The sequence below is a fragment of the Giraffa tippelskirchi genome, chromosome 7, assembly GCF_054371585.1.
Source record: "Giraffa tippelskirchi isolate mGirTip1 chromosome 7, T2T-mGirTip1v1.2.pri, whole genome shotgun sequence".
NCBI classification, from domain to species: Eukaryota; Metazoa; Chordata; class Mammalia; order Artiodactyla; family Giraffidae; genus Giraffa; species Giraffa tippelskirchi.
The window spans coordinates 132,143,115-132,164,385 of NC_137281.1; the positions used below are offsets into that span (position 1 = coordinate 132,143,115).

General features: G+C 40.4%; 1 protein-coding gene across 4 annotated transcripts in view; it reads left to right on the forward strand.

The window, feature by feature from the left end:
- The first annotated feature begins 244 nt into the window (after positions 1-244).
- The window catches only part of DAAM1 (dishevelled associated activator of morphogenesis 1), a 175,056-nt gene continuing 154,029 nt past the window's right edge, over positions 245-21,271 (forward strand). For 2 of the 4 annotated variants that reach the window (XM_081509674.1, XM_081509677.1), the window contains exon 1: positions 245-344. The gene's annotated coding sequence lies outside the window, so the exon portion shown is untranslated. Of the gene's footprint in view, positions 492-783; positions 814-21,271 lie in introns of those variants that run through there. The other 2 variants (XM_081509675.1, XM_081509678.1) reach the window with 2 other exon arrangements.

A 21,271-nucleotide genomic window follows, 5' to 3' on the forward strand; every position in this document is an offset into this window, starting at 1 on the left:
CTGCAAGGCTGGAGGGCGGGGAGGGGGCGGGTCGAGGAGGGGGCGGGGATAGGGGCGGGGACGAAGAGGCCCCGGAGTTTGTTGGGAAGTGTAATTTCCAGAACCTCAGGAGCGTAGCTATCCAGGCTCTGCTTGTGGAGTGTGAACTACGATTCCCAGTAGTACACGGGCCCGGCCCGGTAGTCCATGCGCAGTGGGCGCCACATTGTATCCTATCAGGCGAGGAGAGGGTGATGTCACCTGCGAGTTGGTAACCTACGAGCGGCTGTAAAGGAAACTGTTTAACCGGATCCCATTGTACCCGGAGCGCAGAGCCGCCTTTTCAGCATGCGGGGGCTGCTCAGGTAAGGGGGACGTGCCGCGTCGCCCGCCGCACTCATTCATTAAGAGGCACCGCGCGGTGGCGCGGGGGTGGGCGCGCTTCTTCGCGGCCCGATGCTGAGTTCGCAGCGCGCCCTCCCGCTGCCTTCTCCGAGCTCCCGGGCCAGTAGGTAAATATTAAACCCGTCCTTCAGGTTGGGTCTGGGTGGAACAGGACCTAGACAGCTCCCAGCTGCCAAGCTGGGTTTGGGAAAATGGCTGCAAGCGCGGCTCAAAGCAAGGCGAGCCCGGGGAAAGGCGCCCCGAGGACGGAGTTGCCTCCCTTCTTTCTTTCTGAGGCGCTTGGACACCGAGAGCCAGCAGGGTACCACTCGCCGCCTTGCCGATGACACACTGGGGCTCTGGGGGTCTTGGCCTCTGCTGGGTGCTGCGGGCACTGCTACTGTCGGGAGTTTTGCTGGCCCGGGAGGCTCTGGAGGGGAGAATCCCGAGGTAGGCTTGTTAGAGTGGTAACCCAAGAGGCGGGACTCATTTACTCGTTCGCTTCCCAGCAGAAACCCCGTTATCCCGGGCACCCTCGCCTCAAGACTCATTCGAAAGGGATGGGGTGACTGTAATTTAGGCGAAGTTGGAAGCTCAAGATCTCAAACGAAAAAGAAGAGGGAAACCCACGTTGCGGAAGGAGCGAGGGGTGTTTGCGGACAGTGGCGAGGGGCGGCTGCGCAGCCTGCGGATCGGGTTCGAGGCGCCGCTGGGCGATCCAGCCTCCCGTCCCTTTGGGTAGGGCACACCTGGTTGCCCCTTGGACTGATGGCTCCCTCGACAAGGAACACTTGAGCTAGGACGAAGCGTCTGCCCGGAGCGCTGGGCTGGGCGGTAGTAAAGCGGTGGGCAGAGTTGAATAATCCAACGATACGAGTCGCAGTGGGGCAGAAGGGCTGTGTAATCGGTTTTCCCAGCTGGTGGTGAAAATCCAACTGCTTGTGATCCGCATGGAGACGTGTGCGAGGCCCGAGAACTCTATATAATCAAGTCCTCTGGATTTCCTTTCCCTAGCACCCTTATCCTTTCTCTTACTCGTTCATCAAACCTTTGCTAAAGGCTCCGTTCTCAAGTTGCTCTCAGCCTGCGATTGGGGTGTTCTGCCTCTCGTTCCTATGAAATATTTTAGTGGACCCAGGAGTCGAATACACTGCAACCCTCGTTCACTACCCAGCCCCTCTCCCTCCGCCCCCCATCTCCAGGATGCTCAAGAAGAGCATTAAGAATAAATGCCACCCGTGACCGTTTTGCTCTCGTTGAGCTAGTAGTTTCCCGAGGCTCGGGAGGGACCTAGTGAATTGAAGCGGAGTTTGCCTGCGAGATGAATCCTGTTGCCATGGCGACTCCTGCCGTCGGAATCTTAACTGCTCCCACTGCTGTTTCAATTCGTCGTGGCCCTGCGGGCAGCTGGGAGGGCGTGGCCAGTAGGTGTGGTCAGATGCTCGCCCTGGGCCCAGCTGCTCTCTCCTGGTCACAGGTTTCACAGTCCCGGGCTCTCTCCATTCCCTGTAAATAGCTTGAATACAATTTTTAGACCCCTTTCACTCTCTCGAGCCCATACCTGGTCTTTCCAGCTCCATCCCCAGAAAAAGCTGTTAAGAGCCTTTGTCCTGAGGCAGACTCCGAAAATTACAACCAAAAGATCTCTTTCCTCTTTCAGGCTAGCTGCTTCATTTTCCTAATAACATATGTAATAGTGTTGGGAACAGCTTTCTCAAGGAGGGGGTTCTCTGTCATGCGTGAAGAGAGCTCCCTGGCTACCAGTAAAGGTCCTCAATTTGCCTTAAGTGCGATTCTAGGGACAAGTAATAACTGAAATTGAGTTCTGGAAGTCACTGCTATCCCATGTGTTTCTAATGAAATCTAAAAGCCTGCCTAGAGGATTCAGATCCTTGAGAGGGTTGGGATCTAGGAAGCCTGGGTCCTGCTCTGACATTACTGGCTTCCCCATTCTGGGGTGAACTCTCTGCCTCCGGGGACCTCAGTCATTGGTGACCTGGGGAAAGCAGCATAGAGTGTTTCCTAAAGTTGATTTCAGTATAAAATCTTGTGACTCTAAGATGGAGTTGTTCGTTGTCTTTTATTCTTCTCAAAGAAATCTGAAAAGATGAGAGTTTAAGCCCAGCTTTTGACACTGTGACATCGGGTTAATATCTGAGCCCTACTTGTATGGCGAAATAGCCTAGGTCTCATGGTAATCCTTCACAGTGGGCAAAGCAGCTATATTAGTATTTATAATATTAGTTCTACTCTTACTGCTATTATCCCAGTACCTGGACTTTTATTTATCTTTTTATAGTAGAATTGTTTAGGTTTTGACTTTTTAGATTCTCATTGAATGCAGTTATTGGTAATTTAATTGCATTAACAATAATTGAGCTATACATTTTACTTACCTTCTGCTTTCATTTCATACCGAAGTGTATTATCACAGATATTGCAGTTAAGGGGTATGTGTATATCTGTTAGCATCAATGCATGTGCCTTCATGTGCAGGTAAATGCTTGAGGATGCTGTATGCCAGGTGGTTGACATTCATCATCTTGTTTTAAGTAGGTGGTTACATCCCCATGAGGAAGGAGTATCAGAAATTTCACTGCACTGAAATTTCACCGCAAACTAGAACCGCTTTCAATTATCTCACTTCTTGACTCCCTGTAATGCTGTTTACAATCCCACCATTTGTGGGTTTTTCCCACTTGGAAGGTCTTTTGAGAGCAGAGTCTTTGTCTAATCTATCCCTGCCTATCCAGCAATTAAAGCAGTGTTTGGCCATTGGCAGGTATTTTATAAGTATTTGTAGAATCACTACTAACTAGTAGAAACATGATTGGAGATCCAAGATCTATATTCTTTCCACTGATAGTTTTGTCATCAATTGTAATAGCCCTTAGTTTTCTGTCAAAAAGTTTCATCTCAGCATAAATCAGAACTCCTGTGCAGCATGTGACTTGAGGCATAAAAGGCTTCCACGTGTTTGAAATAATCGAATTGTAGCTGTTTGCTTTTGGTGTATATTCTCTCACAGACTACCCCCCCACCTCCATAATTCTTAATACACTTCTTATTACCCCAAACCAGACATTTCTCAATTTCTCTCTGTTGTACTGTCCTTGGCCCAGATAACTTTCCCAGGAGGTGTATGACAGGAGAACAGGGAGAGAGACCAAGGCAAAGATACCTAGAGACTTCTACCAGGCCATGAGTGGCCCCCCAGAAGCACCATTGGGTAGGAAGGTGGATGATAGCTCTCTCATCTGGGGTGGGGTTATTCTATAAACAGGGTAAGTTATTCAGACTGCTGATATGGGAGGAGAACAGGATAAAGACATTTGCCCAATAGTTGTAGCATTCAGTTATCGTCCAGTAATTTGCATTCTGTGGGTTTTCAGAAGTGTAAATGAATGAGGAGATGTGATAGTAAAGAGGTTGCAGTGGGTCATGTCCTTGGGTGGTGCTTACAGGAGCTCAGTGAATAGGTGCCAAGGAATTTGAATCCTGACTTTCTTGCTTTGTGGACACGCCTCTGGGTGTGGTTTTATTTGAGCTACTTTGTTTAAAAGGCTGCTTTTCATGTTGATACTGTGGTCATCAGAACAAATAAGTTGTTTACAAATAAAACATAGTTAAGACTGAAAGTGTTTCATTTTGTAAATATTTGGGGAATTGTATAAAGAGTGGCTTTGGCTTGAGAATCTTGAGGTCTTCTGTGAAATTACTTAAAAACTTACAGCTGTTGGATCAGGGGAACAAGCTTTTCCAACAAAACTCTGATAGCCTTAGGTGTTTGGTTCAGGAAATAATCAAAGAGGTGGTAACTTTTGTGGGGGCCCTCCCGGGCTTCGTGTCATGCCCCTGGCATTTCTAAGTATTAAGTCTATCCTAGTATTGCAGGAAACAAAGCAACTTTGCCCATTTAGGATAGCAAACTTGTTTAATCTCTAGAGGTGGCTCCAGTCAAAACAAAAATTCTTCTGTTTTGTGATTTGTTTCTTCTTTGGATAAGGAATGTGGGCTACTGTCATTTATTTTGGTATCAAAATTTCTAACTTGGTAATGGAGGGAATCTTTTAAGTGAATGTATGTATCTTAAACACTTAGAGCATAAGATCGTAGTGGTTTCCTCTATTTGAGGGCACAGATTAGGGGCAATTGCTGCATAGGTAATATTTCAGAACTTGTAAGGAGGACTCTGTCTATAGGTTGGTGGGGCAGGCTGGGGCTGGCTGTCCGAGGATACCTCTCTTGAAGGATGTGCTTGGAGTGGTTGAGGGGCTGATAGAGATTGGAGTTGAAGGATGGATCTGAAGTGCCCCTCTTCTCCCTTCCTTCAAGCTGCCACTCCATGGCCCCACTGAAAGAGGGACAGATGAAGATGAGATGCAAGTGGATCTGGGTGACCTACATTCCACTCTAGCAGACTATTTCCGCAGCAAAAAAAAAAAAAAAAAAGTGTTTACCTTTGTATTTTCTGGCATCTCCACTGTTCCAAAAACAGAGAAATAAACATTTTGGAATGAGTTTGCATTCACGGTACACATGTCTAAAAATGATATGATTAAATCCTAGGAGCATAGCAACAAGTACATAGAGCCTGCCCCACCCCTGCCCATTAATCTGAGGTCCCCAAATATACCCTCAGCCTTGGTGAGCTTATTGTCCCTGTGGATGTTTAAGTACTCCTGATTTTTACCCCATCTATGACTATCTGCAATGATGGCTCTCCTCATATGAGCATCTGAATTCTCCTTGCCCTCTCAGATCCAGCTTCTGGGAAGCCTTCCCTGCCTCCCCCTCCATTTTCACGACCATCTGTGGCACCTTCCTCCTTAAGAGCCCTCAGCCTGCCCACACTCACAGCTAATGTGATGCTAATAGTCAAGCAATGTGAGGTGCTAAGCTGGGGTCAGGCCTTTCCTGATAACTTTTCTTGAGCTTTACCATGGCCTGTTTCACAGCTGTAGGGGGTAGGTACTGTTATCACCATGTTATAGTTGAGGAAACTGAGGCATGAAGAAGTTAATTAACAAACTCACTGAGCTCACACAGCTGGGTCACACAGCTAGTAACTACCAGAACCAATTAGGGACCCAGGCTTCTAATTCTTGACCTCCACCCCTCGCCCCTTGCATGCATACATGCACACAAACACATTATTGCCTTGCCTCTGGTTTTCTTATATGTTATTATTTACTCTCCACTGAGTTGGAGGAATCACAACTTCCTTTGTGTCTCTTGATTTAGAAACAGTGCTGGGTCAGTAAGAGTAAATAAGGTCGATTGAGAGTAAAACTGCTTATTGACTTAAAAGTTTCTTGGAGTCTGATTTTCTGGAACAAAAAATGTTACATGAGATTAGGAATGTTGCGTTTGTGTATTTGAATGATAAGAATTTTTGAACTCACTTTGCTTTGTGAATGATAGGCAAATTACTTGAAAAAGGAAATGCTTTTACCTGCCATCTCTGAATCTATTTGCATTAAACCCTCTTGTTAACTGAGATAACTTTTCAGTGGGTTGAATCTTTTATCTGAGGAAAGCCCTTCTCACTCAGAGCAGGGCCACAGAAACCTGTTTTGAGATTTAAGACTCCCATAATTTCTTAGCTTCCCAACTCCCTGTTGTCTTTTAATATACATGATGAAAGCTCTTTTGAAAAGAGAATAATGAAAACTTGAGCAGTAGTCACACATGTCATCTAATCTTGGTTATCCTTAGATGGGTTCCCAGGTGGTGCTAGTGGTAAAGAACCTGCCTGCCAGTGCAGGAGACATAAGAGACGTGGGTTCGATCCCTGGGTCAGGAAGATCCCCTGGAGGAGAGCATGGCAACCCACTCCAGTATTCTTGCCTGGAGAGTCCCATGGACTGAGGAGCCTGGCAGGCTACAGTCCACGGGGTCACAGAGTCAGACACGACTGAAGCAACGTAGCACGCATGCTTAGATATTAAAATAAGCCTTTTCCCGAACCCTCACCTTAGAAAAGAGGCTTGTTTTTACAGTGGAGCGAATTTGGTGCCAAATATACAATTGCAGTTCTTTTAAACCATAGCCACTATTGTGAATTAAATGTGGAAAACTAGGGAAGTAAGTTCAGTTTCCAATGTTGGTGTGATTTCCTGACTTACAATAGATCTTTTACTTTTGGCTTAACACTGGATATTTTGCCACGTTGACAATATTTAATGAAGACTATTGAATAAAATACAAATTGTGTCATTTAGGGAAATAATAGGAAAGTTATGCCCTAACAGCATATTGTCAGGAAGGGAAAATGAAAACAAAAGGCTTGTTAGCCCTTAAGCTGCTCAAACATAATATTCATTCAACAGACATTGATTTCAGAAGAATTTTTAAAATTCATCTTGTTAGGTTTCCTAAGTATGTCATTCACCTGTACTAATAGCCTGAGCTGTTTCTGTTCTATAAATTGCACCAGGATCGGAGTGGAAGGTTCCTTGTGTTTCTGCCGGGCACACAATTAGGGTCACCTATTAAACAGGTCTTTGTCGTCTTCATTTCTGGGGGGCAGAAAACAAACCTCCTGTATGATTGGCAAACATTGCCCATCTGATGGAGTGTCTGAATTTAGATTTCCAAGTGTCGATAGTCTAGATCTGAGCTTTGGGTATTGTCTGGGCAATGCAGATACCCATCTTCTGTTTTTTGAGATAGGTTCTCATATTCTGACTTACTAGGTGAGCTCATTTTGTTAGTGATGTACAAGCCAGGTCAAGGGCATGCGTTAGTTTTGCCTGGTCTTGGAGCCACCAACTGCACCTGTAATCCTAGTAACTTTTTTTCTTTTTTAATTCTTTGTGCTCTTGGTCACAAAGAAGACTAGACAGTGGATAGACCCTGTGGATATATCAGCGCATAGCCATCTTCACTAAGGGCAAAGATGGTGCCATATTAGAAAATGAACTAATGAGGATTTTAGTTTTTTTCAGACCCCATAAGTTAGAGGCAGGGCTTCACTGGCAGTTTGCCAAGGAACTATGTTTCTGTTTTTGACAGGTGTCCTCTTGTGAAGAGTGGGTCAGGAATAGGGGCAGCTTCCTAAAACACAGCCTTAGTCTTTTCCCTTTCTTAGAGGTGTGACAACAGTCATTAGTGCGTGCTTTGGTGCCCTTTCTGGGCTTTGCTCTTCTCCCATAAAGCTTTTGCAGATTTGCACCCTGGAAGAAGAGTGAAGGATCGTGGCCAGCATCATTCACCAGGTGAGCTAGATTGTTCACATGCGTCTAGGCTCAAATTTGTATTTGTTTCATAGAGTTTTGGTAAAACTGAGCAGTGAAATGTCTATACACAAATTAGAACCGAGTTCTGTGACAAAGGGTTAGACTAGAGACTCTTCTAAATCTTGAGAATTTACTACAAAACTTATTGTAAAAAGGAAATGAAATGGACAAATTAGACCATTTAAAGGTCCTTGGTGCATTCTCTTATTCTTGGAAGTTGGTGAAATTGTGGATATAGAAAATGTAATATATGGTTTGCGTCAAGGTAAAGGATTTAGGAATTAAAAGAATAAATGCTGCTACAGTTACTCCATATTAGTGGTGGCTGTTTGATTTAGGATGATGGTAGGAAGAGAAACAACAACATTTCTGCTCCCATTCCATTTGTGTGTGGCAACCTTGTTTGCATTATAGGTGCTCCTCACCACACCCCTCTCCCTGCTCAGCACTCAATGGTCATTCAAACTTAAAGTCAGAGCGAGTCTGGAATGAATCTTGCTGGAATTGAAGCCAGTAGCTAAAGCTGCATGGTATCCTCAGAATGTTGAATCAAAGGCCTTTTATTATATTTTAGTATTTTAAAATCAAGAATAGAAATTGGATTCGTCTAGAAAACCTCTATGACCCATTTAGGGCTTGACACTCAGTGAGGAGGTGACATTTGCAACTACAGTTACAGGAACCGTGGCACAAGACCGCCTTGGTTCACATTTTCTGCTAAGGAATGTGTGTGTGTGTGTGTGTGTGTGTGTGTGTGTTTTAGTTTGACCCAGTTTCTTTTCAGACTGTGACTGAAGCTACCTTTCTTCGTACGCCACCTTTTCCTACTGTACTCCTTGGATTGTAATTTGAGTCTGAAGGACCAGTGACCTATTTCCTTGCCAGTTTTTCTCTCACAGCCTCCCTGTGGGCTAAGGGAGACCGTGATCCTCTGTGGCCGGATTCCATACCAGGGGAGACACATTCACCGACCTTATAAAGGGCCTTGCCCCTTAACCTCCTACTTAGAATAGGGAGCTGTGTGGCAGCAGAGAGGAGATGGCTTGCTTTGTAATTCTCTCAAGTTCAGATTGTTTTTCTGATGGAACAAGTTGGGGGAGGTAGGTGGAAGGGAGGATAGAGGGAGTTATTGGGCTTCACTTATCTTATCATTTGTTTCCCTCTGGATTCCCTTTGTTTATACTGTCTCCTCAGGTCAGGAATTCCTCCAGCAGAAAGCATGCGTCCATACGGGGTTGTTGAGATTGGGGCTTCCTTCTCCTTGTGCTCGAATTGCTGACTTGGCTGTCCTCTCTCCAATTTGATCTGAAAGGAGGGCTGGAATGATTTAACCTGCTTTAAATTCTTCCATTACGGGGAAAAGAGATCTTAAAATGATGGCTTGCAGGCAAAAGGATTAATGATTTTTCTAATGGGGAAAGGAGATGATGTGAGATAGTTTAGCACCTATGTATAACTTCTTTATGTTGGTTGCGAATTTAGAAACAAATGTTTGACACCTTGAATGAAATCTCTTCTTTTGGTTGCTGCTTGGCAATTGCACAGAGGAAAAAGAAACACCATTTGATTTTAGGTTCAGGTTTGGGTAATCTTGATGGTTCCTTTAAACTTTCCTGGGCCTCTGTTTCCTCATCTGTGAAACAATGTGAAAATTCTAAAATCTTATGAGAACGATTTCATCCTAACATAATGACCTCACTTACATGGTGTTGTGTGATGTTGATACAATGTCCACTGGGTTCCCCTAGAATGGAGAGCAGTGAGGGGGAACTCTGTTTTCTTACCTTCAGAGTTTCCAACCTTGGTCCCTGTCCTTAGCACAATGTTTCTGAAACCCTCTTCGTGGCTGGAAGTTAAACCCTCAAGATCTGATCTCTAATCTAATCTTCTTAACTGAGCAGCTTCTAGTCACGTTCCCCAGGCCTGGGGCTTAGGAAATTCCATAATAAAGGATGAGGCTAGACTGTGGTGTCTTTGAGTGACCATCAAGTTCTTTTTAAGTCGATCATCTGTTCGAACTAGAATTTGACTACCATCATTGGCACACAGGATGGATGCAGCCAACAGTCATATTTTATTAGGCCAGCACAATGTTATTTTCAAAAATGGAATGACTTTAGTTAGCATTTATATTCTGATTTGTTACTGACCTCACCAAACCCTAGTGCCTCATACACAGCCACTTAGTTTATGTGATACTTCTTAACCTCCTTGGACCCTGAAGGCATTTGAGTTTTCAATCCCCATTTTAAACCAAATTAAATTGCAGTAAGAGGCTCTTCAACCATTTATCCAGCAGTGGGCTGGCAAATGACCCAATCCAGGGTTTCTTAATCTCAGCACTATTGGCATTTTAGGCAGGATCCTTCTTTGTTGTTGGGGGCTGTATTGTGTGTGAAGGATGTTCATTAGTGTCCTGGGCCTCTACCCACTAGTAGCAACCTTTCCCCCAGTTATGACACCCAAAATATCTTCAGATATTGCCAAATGTCCCCTGGGGAGCAAAACTGGGTTCAGTTGAGAGCCAGCTGACCGATTTTGGATGGCCTGGGAATTTTAAACATTGGACCAGGCTTGGATATTTAAGGATAAATTAAAATTCATCTGGGAAACGGAGCTACCCTGCTGTTTTGTTTTTTTTTTTTCAGGAGTGGGGGTAGTTGGTTAGAAGAGGGTAAAGGTCATTGAATTAGACCCTTCGAGGTCGCTGCTTCATTCTTCCATGACCACTGCCTGGGAGGCCAGCCATAGTTTAAGGACATGTCCTTGGTCACAACAGGGGGCTCTGTGAGGCACTGATGCTGGGTCAGGGCAAGCCCACCAGAGCTAGTGTGTAAACACCTCTGAAACACATAGCTTGTGTTGGTGGATCAGTAAAGTGATCTGTGGATAAAGACGATGAGGCTTTGGGGAAAGAAAACGTCAAAGACCAAAATGCTTTAAGAAAAAAAAATATCAGCTTTAAAAAAATAACAGTTTATCTCAAATCAGCAGTGAGGGAAGAGCTCTCAAAAGAAGTAGCAGCAGACTGATGTCCCCCAGCCCTCTTTTTTTCCTCTCCCTCAAAAAAGAATGTCTGTAAAACCTGACTCAAAAACGGGCTTTGGCAACACTTAAACTTGCCTTGCCTCTCAGAAAAACCTTGGCCGAGTTTCAGTGTACAGAGGGAGAGTGTTGTGAAGTTTTAATTAACCAATCCAAGCTCAGTCCTTGAGCAACTAATCCAGCGATAGTGTTTAGGGGAGCACACAGTTTCAGATAAAACATAAACCATCAAGTCTGTTCTTAGAGGGGTAGGTGGGACTTCTAAAGGGATCCATGCCTCTTCTTAAACACTGTTGTTCTGTATCCCGGTTGGGAATCATAATTCTCCATGGTGGTTTAAAGAAATCCCTTGGTATCACCTCTCATCCTTCAGAATGGCTGTCATCAAAAAGACCACAAAAACAAATGTTGGTGAGGATATGGAGAAAAAGAAACTCTCATACACTGTTGGTGGGAATGTGAATTGATGCAGCCACTGTGGAAAACTGTATGGAGGTTTCTCAAAAAACAAAGAGAACTACCATATAACACAGAAATTCCATCCCTGGGTATATATCTGAAAAAATCAAAAACACTAATTTGAAAAGATACATGTACTCCAATGTTTGTAGCAGCATTGTTTAGAATTGCCAATATAGAGAAGCTACCTAAGTGTCCATCAATAGATGGACACGGATAAAGAAGATGTGTATCTATACAATGGAATACTACTCAGGCATAAAAAGAAAGCTTGCCATTTGCAGCAACATGGATGACTTGGAAGACAGTATGCTAAGTCAAATAAGTCAGAGAAAGATATTCTATGATATCACTTATTTGTGGACTCTAAAAAATACAACAAACTACTGAATATAACAGAAAAGAAGCAAGACTCGTAGAAAACAAACAAGTGATTACCAGTGGGGAGAGGGGATAGGGGGCAACATAAAGGTGGGGGGGAGTGGTATTAGGTACAAACTATTGCGTGTAAGATAGGCTGCAAGGATGTATGTACAACATGGGGAATATAGCCAGTATTTTGTAATAACTGTAAATGGAATGTAACCTTTAAAACTATATTTTTTTAGAAAAGTGAGATGCCCAGGTATTCTCATTCAGTAGATTTAGAATTTGGGCCCAATCTTTAGGATTCTTAAAGCTCCCATAGTAATTCTGATACTTAGCTAGGACTGAAAACCGCTAGGAACACAAGATCCTTGTGTTTGGGAAATGTGGTTATAGTTGCAAAGATGTGCTGGCCTGGATGGCTGGATGGTTAAATGCACTGCTCTTTTTTCATTTTTTTGTGTGTATCCATTTTGATATGAATATTTTGTTTTCTAGAATTTTGAATTTGTGAAAAGGATAAAGAATGTTTTGATACTGGATGTGAACATATCAGAATGCTGTTTTATATCCCAGCTTTTCCCCTTTGGAATGCAGAACTCTTGTTTTACTAAATAAAGCTCAGATTATCCTCTGTCTTCAGCTTCTGAAATAAAAAAATTACGTTGTGCAGTAGGTGAAGAGTCTACCCAATGAATGATTCTTTGCTTCCACTGGCAAGTAATTTCATGTTTTGCTTATTTGGATCATGTCCACATTTTCAAAGGAATGTAACCAGCATCAGTTATAGGAAGCAATGCTCTACAATCTCAAATCAGTTTTTCCAGTGTGTTATTCCTGCAGATCAAATCTTTTATCCTCAGCTCCCTTCTCTCCTAAATGCCAATTTTGAGTCTCAGATGGCCATGTTTTGTATTAGAGAAAAATTTGTTAGCATGACGTGTTATTAAAGAAAGAATGGCAGTTTTTAAAAAAGGCAGAATACAGGTTTTTTTGTTTTTTTTTTAGGGATGATGAAAATGTTCTAAAATTACTTATAATGGTCACACAGTTTATAAATATACAAAACCCCCCTAAACTGTACACTTTAAATGAATGAATTTTATCATGTGTGAATTATATAAAAATAAAGCTGTTACTAACAAAAAAAGAAAAGACTAAAAAGAATCAGACTAAGTAAAACCCTAGAATTTAGACCTTAGGGATAATATCTTGGCCTTACTTTTCTATCTCTTTTCTTCATATACACCTCAATTTTTTCTCTAAATAGATAACATGGACAAAGAATAATTGTGATCATTCCTCAGGACCACCTGAACCATGGGAAACTGTTACAATGACATTTTTATTGTAATGAAATATGTCTCGTGTTTTTCTCATCCCTCTTAATTGTGAGCTAGGGCATTAAAGGTTAGACAGGTTTGCAAAATTTTATACCTGCTGTGATGATAAGCTAAGGTTTTAGCTTAGTTGCAATTTGCTTTAAATTTGTTCTGTTCGATTATTTTGCAGAATTTTTCTGCTGTAGAAACCGTCACACTGTAAAAAGCGCTCAAGTATATAATCTTGTCTGTAATACTGTGTTTGTTGGAAAGGAATATTTCATTTATAAGGGATTATGTAACTCAGGGTTTCTCAAATTTGGATTCATGATCATTTGAGAAACACTGCATTAAAAGTTAAATTGCTGAATGTTGAGGTACTCATTTGGTGCCATTGGGATCAAAAACTTGTGTAGAGGTAGACTTTGAGGTTCTATTTGGGTATAAGATGGTTTTCCAGACAAATTAGTTTTATTGCTGCATAATGAACTACCACAATTTAGCGACTTAAAACCCCACCAGGTTGGAAGTCTATGCGTGCTATGGCTAGGATTCTCTGCTCACAGTCTCATCAGGCTAAAACTAATGTGTCAGCCAAAGCCGCAGTTCTCATCTGGGGCTCAGGGGATTCCTCCAAGCTGTCTGGTGGTAGTTGTTGTTGGTCAGTTGCTAAGTCATGTCTGAATCTTTGAGGCCCCATGAACTGCAGCATGCCAGGCTTCCCTGTCCTTCACTATCTCCCAGAGTTTGCTCAAACTCATGTTCATTGAGTCAGTGATGACATCCAACCATCTTATCCTCTGCCACCCCTTCTCCTCTTGCCATCAGTCTTTCCCAGTATCATAGTCTTTTCCAATGAGTTGACTCTTTGCATCAGGTGGCCAAAGTATTGGAGCTTCAGCTTCAGCATCAGTCCTTCCAGTGAATATTCAGGATGCAGAATTTATTACCTTGTGTCTGTAGGACTGAGGGCTTCCCAGGTGGTGCTAGTGGTAAGGAATCTGCCTGCCAACGCAGGAGACACAGGAGATGCAGGTTCACTCCCTGGGTCGGGAAGATACCCTGGAGTAGGAAATGGCAACCCACTTCAGTATTCTTGCCTGGAGAATCCCATGGATGGAGGAGCATGGAGGGCCACAGTCCATGGGGTCACAAAGATTCAGACATGACTAAGCACATAAGGACTGAAAACTCCTAACTACTGGCCAGGAACTGCCTGCTTTTAGCTCCTAGAGACCTACATTTTATGCCACATGGCCTACATCGGAAGTTAACAAGAGGATATTTAACTTCCTCTTCTAGGTCACTTCTTTTCTGCCATCAGCCAGAGAAAAGGCTGATTTTATGGTCTCACCTGATTTGGTCAGGCCCACCCAATATAATCTCTCTTTGACCATATAATATAACATAATAATAGGAGTGATAGCTCATCATATTCATTGGTTCCACTCACCCTCTAAAGATTATGAGGCATCATTTCAAGTTCTGCCTTTCATACCGGATAACAGAAATTATGCCAGTATATTGCTGATGATTATTAAGGTGAAAAACCCAAAATCCCAAAATGACATTTCACAAGGTATGATTTAGGACCTCTCCCACTGCCCCCCTCCCACCTACTCCATCTTTTAAAAATATCTCCCCCTCAAACTTATTGCTTTCCATTGCTACTTTTCTTGTTTCAAGTAGAATGAAAATGAAGATTGAAAAAATTTGTTACTAAAATTCCTACACAAAAACACAAATGCAAAGAATGATTAATATAGGTTTAATATATTAAACCTGTATATTTATAGGCATATTTATATGGAGCTGTTTCATCAGTTATCAGTTCATGTTTAATCTTTCATTTCTACCTCCAATTACTTTTTATCAACTCTGGGATTATTTTAAAGTAAATTCTAGACATTTTATAATCTCATCTGTAAATATTATTTAGTTTCTGTCCAAAAAAATTGGGACTCTTTTAAAAACATAACTAAAATCTCTTATCATATCTAAAATAATTTATATTATACCTTGAAAGTTACAAAACATTTCATCAGTTTTCAAGTTTACTGTTAACCTTTCAAAAAGTTTATTCAACTCAGGATTCCAGTAAGGTTCATACACTGCAATTTTTAAAAAATGTCCCTTACACCTCTTTAAATCCCAGGTAGTATTTTTCCTTGCAGTTTACTTGTGAGAAGAACTGGATTATTTGTCCTATAGCATTTCCTACAGTCTGGACCTCATGGCAAAATACCTCTATTTCTCCTGTTTCCTTTAGGTTAGTTAAGATGAAAATAATTGATACCATAGACCTCTCGTCACTAGAGGTAGAAAAGCTCATTTGGTAAACAGAATGCATACATATCATTTACTAGAATGTAAACTATTTGGTAAAAGCTCATTTGGTAAACAGAATGCATCCATATAGTTTACTGTCCGTGTGTGTATAGGTATTTAGAGATATACCTGAGAGTAAAGCAAGTATGTTAAGTTTTTCAAATTCTTATTATTGAGAGCGTCTAAAAGTTGCATACTCAGAGTGAATTAGTGTAGTTTAAATTCTTGTGAAAAATATATCACATACAGATGCACTAAGTGATGCTTAGATTTATTTAGGAGTCCTTTAGCCTGTGTTTTTTGTTAAAAAGAGTTTAGCTTCCATAAAATAAAAAAAAGTTTTTTTAAAGGAGGAAGATGTTTCAGTTTTGAGTTTTGGAAAATAACCAGATTATTAAAATTGTGCTGATCACAAAATAATTGCTTTTCTATAATAGGACTTTGCTAGTTATTTCATATCTGTAGGCTCTCCAGAGGTGTGTCCTGTGGCCTCAAAGAAGGTGATATATATTTTAAATCCTCACCATCGGAATATTCTATTTTAAAAACTGCAACACTTGATATTGTTCTAAGAGAATAACTTTATATGACTACCATTGAAGGAAAGTAGAAGAGACTTTCTGGTTTAAATTTTATTTTGAAGGAAAAAATAGAATTGGATTGAGAGAAGTACTGATAAAAGCTTAATTAAGAGCATAACAATTTAGCATGAGGGATATAAAACTTTTCCTGTAAAGGGCTAGATATTAAATATTTTAGTCTTGGTAGACCATGCTGGCCCTGACAACTATTCAACTCATTGTAGGAAAAGCAGCCATAGACAGTATGTAAACACATGGGGTGGCAAATTAGGACGATATTGTCTTCCATGAACATGGAGTAGCTCTCCACTTACTTAGTTCTCTCATTTCATTTACTAGGCTTTTGCAGTTTCCACATATAGATCTTGTACATGTTTTGTTAGGTTTATACCTAAGTATTTCATTTCTGGAGTGCTAAGTTGTGTTGTGTTTTTAATTTCATCTTCCACTCATTTATTGTTGGTATACAAGAAAGCAATTGACTTTTACTATTAACCTCGTATCTTAGAGATATTTTGTAGATTTTTTTTTATTAAGTTGAGAAAGTTCTCTATCCCTTGTTCACTGGAAGTTCGTAATCATAAATGGGTATTGAACTTCACCAAATATTTTTTCTGCAACTATTGATATTATCATGTGATTTGCTTACCTGGGATAAATCTCCTTCCTTTTGGTGTATAATTCTACATTTGTGTTGGATTCAGTTTGCTAATATTTTGTTGAGGATTTTATGTTACGTTCCTAAGCACTATTGGTTTATAGTTACCTTGTCATGTTTTTGTCTAGTTTTGCTGTTAGTGTAATACTGGTCTCATAAAAAGAGTTAGGAAGTATTCCCTCTTTGTATATCTTCCGAAAGAGATTGCAGAGAATATGTATGATTTTTTTCCCCTAAGTATTTGGTAGAATTCACCTGTGAATCCATGTGAGTCTGGTGCCTTCTCTTTTAGAAGGTTACTAATTATTAAACTCTCTGGTTTTGTTAGTCTTACGGCCTGTAATTCAGAAACTGATGTGTTTGTAGATAGTTGATGTTAAAGAATAATTAGTTTAAAAATAAGATTCTCAGTTATAAACATGTCAACAATTTGTATTTAGTTTATTAATTAGTGAAGGAATCAGTAGGCTGTCAAGACCAGTTCAAAGGAGAATTTTAAAAACGTGTATATGTCTATTTATCTAACCACAATCAGAAATACTGAAATAAATTTGCTTGTGGATGCAAAACTGATTGATAGTCTAAAGGGCTATACAATGTAACGTTTTCCTTTATACATTTAAGTAAATCAGTTGTATCTCTGTCAGACAAAATCCATTTGCTTCCTTATAGATAAAAGTCATTACATTGTTGTGTGTTTTTTACAAGTTAATTCCTACCCCTACAGAGTTGTGAAATAGTCTGACCCAGCACATTCTCAGACTTTTCATTTCAGGACACTTTGATCCTATTAAATATTGAAGACTCCAAGAAAAGTTGTTGAATATACAAATTAAATTGGAAATCAGAAGTGAAACACTTTGTTCTTTCATTAAAAAAAAAGCAACAGTGAAACCTAATTCATGTTATCTGACTGATGACTTCATCATGGGTGCTGAAACTTTTGAAAAATTCCATGGTATACTTGTTGAGAGAATGAGAGACAAAATGACAAATAACATCTTAATATTATCATGAAAATATTTTTGAACTTATAAACATCCTGACAAGATCTGAATGCTCTCCAGGGCTTCCCAAGCCACCCTTTTGAGAATCATTGGCCTAATTAGAAGGAAGAAAAAGTCAAAGATAATCCCTGGAGGACCTGCTAGACCACAAATAACACTCCACTGAAAAGATACACAGTAGTCTCTCTTGACCATTTCTGAATTTTGATTTTTTTTCTGAACAGGAGTCCCTTCTCTGACAAATGTCCTGCACAGCATGGGGAATTTTCAAGGCTATTCCAAACTATTTAGTCAAAGGTTATTTATTTTTTGATTGTAAAATTAATACAGATTAAAAAATTTTTAAATATTAATACAGGTTGCCATATGAAAAATGAAAAAAATAGGAAAGTATAAAAAATATAGAAAAATCTTATAAAGGCAAGTAATGTTAATATTATGGGAAAGTATCTTTATGTAGTTTTAAAAATATTTTTGATTATATATTATATGTCCTGTTTTACATTCTTCTTCCAACTAAATGTTGTCAAAGCATTTCTCATGTTATTAAAGTTTTATTATTGTGTTAGAAAACACATATCATAAAATTTACCATGTTAACCATTTTTACACTTGCTCTTAGCCAAAAGGCCAAGAAGCGATCTTAACCATTTTTAAAATACACAGTTTAGTAGTGTTCAGTGTATTTACATTGTTGTGAAACAGATCTCCAGAACTTTTTCATCTTGCAGAACTAAAACTCTATACCAATTAAACAACTCCCCTTCGCCTCTCCCCTATCCCCTGGTAACCGTCATTCTATGTTCTTCGTCTATGAGTTGACTGCTTTAGATGCCTTGTGTAAGTGGAATCACAGTATTTGTCTTCTTATGGCTGACTTACTTCACTTAGCATAAGGTCCTCAAGCTTGTGCCATTTTGTTGCGTCTGGCCAGATATCCTCTTTTAAAGCTGTATAATACTCCAGGACATCTATATACCACATTTTGTTTATCCATTTGTCCATCGGTGGACATTTGGGTTGCTTCCAGCTTTTGGCTATTGTAAATAATGTTGCTGTGAACATGAGTGTGCAAGTATCAGTTTGAAACCATGCTTTCAATTTTTTTGGATATATACCCAAAGGTGGGATATAACCAGAGCCTGAATCATATGGTACTTCTATTTTTAGTATTTTGAGAAACTGTCATACTCTTCCATAGCAGCTCTACCATTTTACATTCCCAGAAACAAAAGTGCACATCTTTGCAATGTTTGTTTTTTTGAATAACCATCCTAATAAGTGAGAGATTATTAAAACTTTTAATAAACTTTGTTATTGTTTAGTCACTCAGTTCTGTCCAATTCTCTGCAGCCCCATGGACTGCAGCACACCAGGCTTCTCTGTCCATCACTGTCTCCCGGAGCTTGCTCAAACTCACGTCCATTGAGTCGGTGATGCCATCCAACCACCTTGTCCTCTGTCGTCCCCTTCTCTTCCTGCCTTCGATCTTTCCCAGCATCGGGGTCTTTTCTAATGAGTCAGCCCTTCGCATCAGGCGACCAAAGTATTAGAGCTTCAGCATCAGTCCTTCCAGTGAATATTCAGATGACTATTCAAATGAATGAATTTATTCATCTAATAAACTTAGATGACAGTATTTATTTCCATTTTATGTGCAGTATAGGGTAATTATTTTCCTAATATTTCCCATTAAAAGCTGTTATGAACATCTTTTTTCTTTTTCACACTATTTTCTTAGAATATATTTATTAGAAATGAAATAAATGGATCAAAAGGTATATAATTTTGAAATTTTTTGTTAAGTACTGCAAAATCGTTCTTAAGAAAGGCTTTGCCAGTTGACACTGAATCAGTTGACACTAAAACATCTTTCATTTCATGTCTATGTTGTGAATATTATTATCTTACAATTATCTGTGATTCAACAACCAATAAATGCTATCACATTGTATTTTAATTTACATTTAAAAATTTGTTGTGTTAGTCACTCAGTTGTGTCTGACTCTTTTGCCACTCCATGGACTGTAGCCTGCCAGGCTTCTGTTTCCATGGAATTCTCCAGGTAAGAGTAACTGGAGTAGGTAGCCCTTCCCTTCTCCAGGGGATCTTCCTGACCCAGGGATTGAACCCAGGTCTCCTGCTTTGCAGGCAGATTCTTGACTGTCTGAGCCACCAGGGAAGCCCAAAAATTTGTTAAATAGAAACTTTTTCTCTAGGCTATTTGTAGTTTTCCTTTCTCAAATGGTTATTTGCCCATTTATCTATTTGAATCCCAGTGTTTTGAATGGATCATAAAAGAGATTAATTAGCAATGCAAATATGAAGTTACCAGACTTTTCACAAATGTATAAATAGTCATGGAACCCCTTAGCAGAAAAATTATGTGGTCTCCAGGCACATTTTAAAATGACTTAAAAGTATTTCTCTGTAATTAAGGGTCTCTGGCTACAGATTTGCATAATTAATTATATTAACAAGCCCTTTCTTCATTATTTGGAGGGAAACCTTAGGTCAACTCCTGCCATCTTATGGCCAATTGCATTTTCTGGAACTTTTGGCTCAGTGGTTTCTTTCTTTAAGTGATTTTTCTGCTGATAGACTGCTACAGAAGACTTTTCTGGAGGCAGAGAGAACAGGGAGATGATAAGTGGTTTTCTTCCATTGGACTGAAGATGTTTGGAAAAATAGGAGGTAGAACAATGAAATAATCCAAATATTATGAAGAAAGAGGCAGAAGTTTATACTAGAGTGGTTTATGTGATAAAGGAAATGTTATACTCAGTTCTTTTTGTTTATAAATGGTATCTCAAAGCAGATACTCAAGTGCTTAGCTAAAAATTTTAAGGCATTGCCTGTGCAGTACTAATATTACGATAATGCTGTACTCATCACAGTCTGATTGTCTTTGTGTCAATATATCATAAATCAATATTGTGGGGATGTGACTTTTCTCCTACTTTAAGCACTTCAGGTTTGTTCTAATTTAAACAGAAAAAAAAAAAAAAAACCCAACAAATCTTCCAAGCATTGAGAGAGAGGTTTGTGTTTTGAAATTAATTTTAGATAGTTATGGCAACTATAACTTATAATAGAATATAAGGCAGTGTTTTCCAGCATGCATTAGAGAAGACCACTTTATTCAGAATTATCATGGTTCTGTTGACATATTTTTTCTGGAACTCTACTTTGAGACACTATGGTTGTCTGTCCTTGTTCATGAAGTAACAAACAAAATGCAAAATGTGGAATTTTCTGGTAAGCCGTTGGCAGATAGTCCTTGTGTATTTGTTTGGGAGACATAGTTTGATCCAGTGGTGGAGAGGTTGCTTCAGTCATGTCCGACTGTTTGTGACCCTATGGACCACACAGCCCGCCCAGCTCCTCTGTCCATGGGATTCTCCAGGCTAGAATACTGAAATGGGTTGCCATTTCCTACTCTGGGGGATCTTCGTGACCCAGGAATTAAACCCGCGTCTCTTATGTCTCCTTCATTGGCAGGCGGGTTCTTTACCACTACTGCCACATGGGAAGCCGGGTGGAGAGGTTATTATGAAAGTATTCTCTGGAATAAGGACCACGATCCAGGGGAGAAGGTCACTTCTGCATTCTTCTCTCTGAATCATCAATTCATGTCTTCCTAGCCTAGAAAAAGATATTTCTCCCCAGCTGATCTGTTAGTTCCTAGGCACCATTCAGATCACAAGTGGTGAGGCCTTCCCTGATATCTCAGTTGGTAAAGAATCTGCCTTCTATATAGGAGCCCCCGGTTTGATTCCTGGGTGGGGAAGATCCCCTGGAGAAGGGCTCGGCTACCCACTCCAGTATGCTTGGACTTCCTTTATGACTCTGCTGGTAAAGAATCCACTTGCAACGCAGGAGACCTGGGTTCTGATCCCTG